The 8,784-nt window shown below is 45.6% G+C and overlaps 1 pseudogene; it reads right to left on the bottom strand.

Annotated features, from left to right (window-relative positions):
* Positions 1 to 1,020, bottom strand: part of LOC113744099 (CCR4-NOT transcription complex subunit 2-like) — a 3,920-nt pseudogene extending 2,900 nt beyond the window's left edge.
* Between the last annotated feature and the right edge of the window lie 7,764 nt (positions 1,021 to 8,784).

Here is an 8,784-nt window from a genome sequence, read left to right as displayed (position 1 = left end):
GTTTGTTGATGTCATGTGGCGACGCCTGAAGCGGGTTGTTTTAAATCTTAAAGGCTCCTTTTAAAAAAAAAATAATAATAATAATTAAGCCGGCAGAAACACACAAACGTCTCTGAGTGGGATGACTTTAAAGTTTCATACGGCAGTCAACAAATCTCGTGTGCAGATCTCACTCCGACCTGATGGAGGTGAAAGTGTCGTCACAAAAAATCTCCAGCTTTCCTTTTACCCCTCCGCAACGTTGCAATCCTTAGAGACAAATGTGCCCATCCACTGAAAGTGTTTTTATCTCTGACAGACTCAGATCGTATTCTGAGGATCTTCAACAAATGTTATATACAGTAATTTCACGTCACAGATCATTGTAACATGTCACTTCATTCAAAGCGCTCTTCTGTCACAGCTCTGGTTTGGTCGAAATAAATCCTATTTTCACCAAGCTGAGGGAAAATAACGAAAACGTGCTGCGATGACATTCTAGATTATTATTATACATTATTACGGACACTGCAGCAGCACAGAGACTTAAGTCAGTCAAAGGCAGCTTGAGGTTGCCGAGCAAACAGGGTCAGCTGCAGGTCAGAGCATTAACTGCAGCTGTGCTCTGTCTGTGTGTGAGTGACTGCTGAGAGACACAGAAAATCTCTAAATGAAGCCCCTCCAACTAGTGGACACTAATGCCAAACGGTAGGTGGTACAAAAAGCCCAAATGACCGTGGAGCATCCATCTTGTCGACCAGGTGACTGAATTTGTGTGTGAAGTTAAAAAAGTGACCTGGGGAGAGAGAAGAAAGAACAGGTGCCCCGTGCTCCTTTGGGAAATTTCTCCTCTCCAGTTACATGGGAGTAGATGGGGCTGTCGGTGGGTGATCTGGAGCATCAGTGCGTCTCCCGCCAAAACTATAAGTCTGACAGCTTCAGCAGTGATATCGCTGCGTAGCCCACGAATTTTCCTACGTTTATGAGAATTTGGTGAAACTCTTCGAAGTCACAGCACATCATCCCCGGCTGAGCTGGCATTTTGATACCTTTTTGTGTGAATGTGCGACCAAACCACAATTCAGTTATATATTTACCGCGGTTAACAAAACGAGTGGTTTTGTCACGTTAACATCGCTCAGTGGTTGGTCGACTAACTCATGTTTGGTAAAAGAGGCTTGTTTTAGGACGCGGGGCGGCGTTCCATAAACGCAGCGGTGTTCATAGTGTAAAGCAACAAACCTAAGAAGCACAGGCTGATTGTGGTTTGAGAGTCTGCATGCGTTTAACGACACGAAAAACAGATTTTTCTTTAAAAACTAAATTTAGTCACAGCAGGAACTTACACGAGAATGTTGTTAAGTAAATCAATGTCTCGTCCCTCTCCCCGGACCTTCCACTTTTATTTCTCATTTCCTTCTCTGGTTTTTATTCCCTCTCTCCGTCAGCGGAGCTCTCTGTTTCTTCACCTTTTTATAAGTTCTCTCTTTTTTTTTTATTTTAAAATCACTTCCCGCCTTTATAACTTTATTTTCTACCTGTAACAGTCAAACCAATCAAGACGCTGGATCGACGTCTCTCAGGATCAAAGAGGAAACGACGTCGGTTCGTTAAATATGAAGCGACAGCCAGGAGACGCTAGCTTAGCTTAGCATCAAGATGACTAGCGGTTTCCAGTTTTTATGCAAGCAAGTTAGCCAGCTGCTGGTTGCAGCTTCATGTATTCACTGTGCGGACGTGAGCGAGGTGTCGACCTCCTCGTCTCTGCAAGAAAACTAATTAGCATGAGGTCATTGCCACGCAGTTTTTAGGTTTTTGCTTTTTCGTGTCATCATTCAATTTTTTTCCCTCCAGGAGGCTCCAGTGTTCAGCTGTGTGTTATTTTACACATGTGCAGTATTTTTAAGAAAAAGGGGAAAACAAAAAAACAGAAGCGTGTCTGGCTCCCACTGCTGGCCGCCAGTAAAACGATGCAATACAAGACTTCCCGTTACCACGGAAACCACCGCTGGAGACGGATTTACAGGGACCACGCCCGACTCCCGCCCACAAACACAGACCCACACAACAACAAAAACAACAACAAACAACAACACAACGACTACAGGGCCCACTCGTTCACACTGCAGCACCAAAGCCAAGGACACGCCCACAGACCCATGTGACCTGCTCGAGGAGATTTGATTGGAGGATGAGGACTGAGGCACTTGCCGTTGGCTGTTTTATTAAATATGGCAGCTAGTGTTTTTAATAGGAAAAAGAATAAAATAAATATTCTGGTAATGAAACTGAACGACGAGTCAGGACTCTGTGTGTGGTGTGTGTGTGTGTGTTTGTTTGTGTGTGGTGTGTGTGTGTTTGTCTGTTTGTGTGTGTGTTTTTGTAGTGTGTGTTTTGTGTATGTGGTGTTTGTTTGTGGGTGTGGTGTGTGTTGGTATGTGTTTGTGTTGTTTGTGTTGTTTGTTTTTTGTTTGGTGTGTGTGTGTTTTGGTTGTGTGTTTGTGTGTGTGTGCGTGGTGTGTTTTTGGGTCGTGGTGTTTGTTTGTGTGTGTGTTTTTGTTGTGTGTTTTTGTGTGTGTTGTTGTGTTTGTTTGTTTTTGGTGTGTTTTGTTTGTTTTGTGTTTTCCGGACTGGCATCATCTCGAGCCGTTTTTTACCCGGTAACTCCAACAACACAAATCACTTGAAGTTTTATGCGTCACTTTCAGGTGATGAAGTGAAGCCAAAAACGGCATTCCTCAAATGTCCACTTGAGTTGGCTCCATTAAAACAATCCGTACAGACGTACGGTGTCTTTTGGTAAATGTGTCCTATTGCTCACGTGTCCACGGACAAACAACAAACAATCATCATAATTGAAGATTCGTCTCTAAAATCCTAAATATATATTCTCAAAAGACGTCAGTGAATTGAACTTTGAAAAACCAAATCAAACCACAAGATTCCAGGATTTGGTTTAAATCCAGACATCAAATATTTTGAAGTGTGTCCGCAGACTGCTGCATCCTGCCCTCAATCATCATCGATCCATGTGATTCAGTGTTGGATCGATCAGGTTTAAACGGATTCGTCAGTTTGTTAATCAGCTCGTCTCTTGCTTGTTTTCCATGTGACCTTCAGAGGAGTTTCTACAGCCTGAGATCACAAAGAGGATTCAGACCGAGGGCCTGACATAAAACCTGCGTCTGTAATAAAGGTCGACAGCAGCAGGTCTGTTGTAGTGTCTGTCCACATGGGGGCGCCGCATGCAAAGAGAGAGCACACAACAAGCTGATGATGAGTATCAATAATAATAATAATCATATTGTTCATTACGTGTTTCATTACAACTTCCTGTACACAGCACAATGGATGACCAAATAAATGAAGTTTAATGGAGACACTAAACACAAGGACACACACACTATAAACACAGAAAACACACCGTCTGTGTCGGAACACCGAGTATTGAAATCTTAATGAGGTGATAAAAACAGATTTTACTGCTGGCAGAGAATGAAAGTCTGAAAACTGCTGCAGATGAAAAAAGAAGAGACAGCGAGAGGACCGGCTCTTCCATTCAAACTGGGCTCAGTCCAGTACACTGACTGCAGACTGACCTGATGGAGTCAACACCTGGAAGGTGGAGCACTAAGACTCAACAATCCTTCATGCTTTTATTTAGAGTTTTCTTTAGCTGAGTCTGATCTGCTTTTTTAATGTTTAAAGACGTTATGTAACGACTGAACTAAAAAAACAAGTGTAACAAAGAGCGAGCGAGTGGGCGAAGGTGTGAAACCAAACTGCAACTTCACTGTATGTCTTAATGAGCTCAAACATTTTCATGGCTTTCTAAAGACTGTCTAAAACCTGGACGTAGTCTCTGTGACGTCCCACAGACCGTCTAAAACCTGGACGTAGTCTCCGTGACGTCCCCGCAGACTGTCTAAAACCTGGACGTAGTCTCCGGGACGTCCCCGCAGACTGTCTAAACCTGGACGTAGTCCCGTGACGTCCCCGCAGACTGTCTAAAACCTGGACGTAGTCTCCGTGACGTCCCCGCAGACTGTCAAAACCGGGACATAGTCTCCGTGACGTCCCCGCAGACTGTCTAAAACCTGGACGTGGTCTCCGTGACGTCCCGCAGACTGTCTAAAACCTGGATGTAGTCTCTGTGACGTCCCCGCAGACTGTCTAAAACCTGGACGTAGTCTCCGCGACGTCCCGCAGACTGTCAAAACCTGGACGTAGTCTCTGTGATGTCCCCGCAGACTGTCTAAAACTTGGACGTAGTCTCTGTGACGTCCCCGACAGACTGTCTAAATAAAGACAAGTGTAGGACGTCGTGTTTCTGAAATGTGTGGGGATCTCAGCAGTATGTTGCATTTTAAGAGCAGACTTTCACAATAAGAGCGCAGCCTGTCTCCTGTGTTTCGTTAATGCACAGACTGATGACGGTGCAGAGCCTCTTTCCATCAGCGGTGCTTTCAGAGAGCAGACAGACATCGTCTCCATAATGAGGGATATTACCGGGCTTGTGCTTCAGTGTTGAGTGGGATTTTCAGCCAGCAGCTCCATTTTCCAGGACAACAGGAGCAAACACAGTGTGGCCTAATCGCATCACTGAATGCTGATTCCAGCCAGACGACGCCTTTTCTGCCCACTCTGTTTGATTTCTGAAAGCCCAAATCCGTCCACAGAGGACACCACCGTGACGCAGCCTGCCTGCAGCACTCGCAGAAACTAATCTCAATTTACTCTGTTTTATTTGTTCCTGCGTGCACGAGTTTAAATGTGAGGAGTGAAAACACTCAAACACTCTTCAGACTTTTTTTCTAATCAGTGTTTGTCTGAGACACTGGCCTCGCGGGCCTCCTCCTCCGCGCTGAGGTCCGTTATTATTATTTGTAATCTTTTGATCTGCAGAGATGATAATAATCCCGCCACATGCCTCCCTGATTACCATGCATAATGCTGAGGGCTTTATCCTGCAGCCTTTCAGCGCTTCACGTTTAGGCAACAGGCGGAGCCGGAGAGAAAGAGAGTGCGGCACTGATATCACTGTTTAAAGGGTGAAGCTGATGTTATTGCTGATATTCAGTCTATGAATTTCATTATGTGCCATTTGAATTCAAAAATAACCTTCCAGCGTTTACTTCAGTCAGTTAAAGATCAGTTACGTCAGTTTTTTACTTTGTTTTAAAGGAGCAGGGTGAGAATATAGAAACTATGTTTTAGTTGGTCGTGTTCAGGGGCTTCCGTAGAAACTGGTGGCTCTGTGGAAGAACTTTCTGTGTTTCAGCAAATTACTTTAATTTACTCCAAATTCATAGAAAAACACTTGGAACTAGTGATATTGTGTCGAGGACACCTGTGGGTCATCGAGGACACCTGTGGGTCGTCAGTGGGTCGTCAAGGGGGACACCTGTGGGTCGTCGAGGACACCTGTGGGACATCGAGGACACTGTGTGTCGTCCGGGACACCTGGTGGGTCCGTCAAGGGGACACTGTGGGTCATCGAGGACACTGTGGGTCCATCGAGGACACTGTGGGTGTAGAGACACCTGTGGGTCGTCAGTGGGTTGTCAAGGGGGACATCTGTGGGTCTCGTCGAGGACACCTGTGTGTCGTCAGGACACCTGTGGGTCGTCGAGGACACCTGTGGGTCGTCAGTGGGTCGTCAAGGGGGACACCGTGGGTCGTCGAGAAACCTGTGGGTCGTCGTCGAGGACATCTGTGGGTCGTCGAGGACACCTGTGGGTCGTCGTCAAGGACATCTGTGGTCGTCAAGGACACCTGTGGGTCGTCGTCGAGGACATCGGTGGGTCGTCGAGGACACCTGTGGGTCACTGAATTTAGAGATTCGGTTTTGATTCTCTCTCTATGGTTTAGTCCCAAATACTGCGCACAGCGTCGAAGAAGTACTCGAGTACCGATACTGCATGTGAAAATACTCCAATACTCTTTACTCTATTTAAGGCCAAAGACCTTCTGCATAAACAGCCAATAGAATTGTGTGTGTGGTGTCAGGTGGTCTTTGGCTCGTCAACAGGTGCCTTCACTCACTCGACTCGTCAGTGCAGGCTGAGAGCGCTGATCAATGGACTCAGTCAGCCCATTGATCATTTAGTCCTTGGAGGCCATTTTGGACGTCTGGTTGAATCTTTAACAGTGATCAGACACACACACACACACACACCACCACACACACACACACACACACACACACACAGACTGATGAAATGAAACTATCGATCCATGAGGAGAAACTGTGTCATCACAGCACAGTGATGAAGTAACAGTAAAGAAAATAACTTCAGAGAAGCAGCTCAGCCGACGAGGAGACGGCATGTAAAATAAAATAAAACAGTGACACATATATACACAGCTAGGGTTAGATTAATATACAACAACAACAACAACAACAACAACAACAACTGATCTCACTGCCTAGTCTCAGCAGCAGTCACCAGCTCGGCGTCTGTCTTTCAGCCTTTTATTTCACCAAGCTCTCACCAACAACTAAAAGTCAGTCCACAATTTCCTCTTGTCCGGCGGCTTCTTGCTCGCTCACTCTCTCCTTTTCTCTTCTTAGCTTCCTCCGTCAGCGTCCTCTTCACTCTCTTCCCTCTGCCATCATGTCCATAGAGGCTGCTGAGCCTGGTTACCTCCTCTCTTCTTCCTGGGTCGTCCATAACGCCTGTTGGTACAAACACCAGACGGGTACCCGTCGCTCTGAGCTCACCGCCAAGCGACGAACTGATCTAACAGCAGCTAACAGACTGAGCTAACATGAGCTAACAGCGGCTAACAGACGGAGCTAACATGAGTTAACAGCGGCTAACAGACGGAGCTAACATGAGTTAACAGCGGCTAACAGACTGAGCTAACATGAGCTAACAGCGGCTAACAGACGGAGCTAACATGAGCTAACAGCAGCAAACAGACTGAGCTAACAGACTACTGACTACAGCTAACGGAGCTAACAGAGCTAACACGGCTAACAGACGGAGCTAACATGAGCTAACAGCAGCTAACAGACGGAGCTAACAGAGCTAACAGCGCTAACAGACTGAGCTAACTAAGCTAACAGGCAGCTACAGCTTCAGCAGTTTACTTCACTGTCATCATAAAGTCAGTCCCCACATTTTACTCTGTTGTCCTCCGTCAGCGTCCTCTCACTCTCTCCTCCTCTGCCATCAGGTCCATAGAGGCTGCTGAGCACAGTTACAATTTCTAACAGCTCGTCCAGCGCCGTCGTGGCACGACACTAGCTCAGCCCCAACATCACTTTACGGACATGTCCACCTGATCACAGTCAGTGCAGATCACAGGAACATCTGGTAGTTTGTTCATTATTGAAATAAATTCATCACGTGATCTCATCACGTGGTTCCCTTCAGCTTCGTGCTGCAGCTGATCCAAACTCCTGAGAATCAAGGATGTTCCTGAGCGAGTGAAGATAAGAGGTTATCTCATCCACATGTAACAGTGAGAGAACAACAAGCAGCCACGGCCAAATCAAACTAATCTGGAGTGAATCATCAGCCACCGGGGCGACCGAGCACACTCAACCTGCAGACGCAAAGAGAGAGAGAGATGAAACCATAGAAACATCCCAGATAGCTGCAGGCTGCACTACAGTGGCCAAAAGTATGTGGACGACTGAACAATGCAGCGTCGTGACCTGTGTTCAAACCAACGAGCCGTCATGCGTGGTCAGTCGGTTGTAACCTCATTACAGAGGGCACTAAATTCAGTCCAATCTTTGTTCGCCTGTTCAAAGAAACCAGCTGGTTCTGGTGTCAGTCACACATTCCCTTGATCCGATCGTCCAAAGGTTTTGTGGTTTCCATCTAAAACCGTCCTTAGTTGAAGAAAGTAAAGATGTACGCTAAGCCCTGTTGTTGTTTGCAGCACACCTGTAAGTTCCTCGTAGACCTGATTGGTCCGTAAGCTTGTGTTCACACATGAGTCTCAGGTGGATTGGTTTTGTGATGGTTTTGTGTTCTTCCACAGCAAACTGACACAAATGGAAAACCATTTATTTATGGAGCTGCTGCAGGTTCTTCATGTCGGAAGAAGAAACAAAGATCAAAACTTTCACCGTCCAGACCGACGACAGAGCTTCATGGAGAAATCCCCCTCAGCTGAGTCTGAATAAGAAAGAAGCTTCTGAAGACCTACGTAATTCACGTTCACCAGAGGATGAATCTGACTTATTCTTTGGTGCCACCATGAGGGCTTCATGGAGAACATGTCTCGCTGCTTTTGTAGAGAATGCCCGACAGATCTGCATGGTCCCACCAGAGGATGCACCCTCATCACTTCATGTAGTGCAGGGCTGAGATAGAAACAACCAGTTTCACTGTCTCTGTAGAGCCTCACACCACACACACACATTTATACGACACTAGCCATGATACGTTGAAATATGGATCTGGTTAACATTGTGTAAATAAGCGCTACAGGTGTGGTTCCCACCCTGTGTTACACCTTCCTACGCTCCCTAATTTGAGTTTATTTACGATAATCGTGATATTGTAACACCCTGATTCTGACCATCATCAGGTCAAGTAATCTGAGTACAAAATACTCGAGTCTCCACTGAGTAGTAGTTTGTTTAATTTTACTTAAATGTGATGTTTAAATAGGTAAATGAGGCATTATTTAATTTAATGTAACTTTTAATGAAGTCTACAAATAAACACAGATGTGCAGATCATGGGAGGATATTTCCAGAAAGATTCGACATATTTAGAATCCGTGCATGAAAACATGATTTTTGGTGTTTCCTACTTTTAAAAAAAAAAAAAAAAAAAGAAG

The sequence above is a fragment of the Larimichthys crocea genome, chromosome XX (assembly GCF_000972845.2).
Source record: "Larimichthys crocea isolate SSNF chromosome XX, L_crocea_2.0, whole genome shotgun sequence".
NCBI classification, from domain to species: Eukaryota; Metazoa; Chordata; class Actinopteri; family Sciaenidae; genus Larimichthys; species Larimichthys crocea.
The sequence above is the reverse complement of the archived record's forward strand: the minus strand, read 5'-3'. Positions and strand labels throughout refer to the sequence as shown.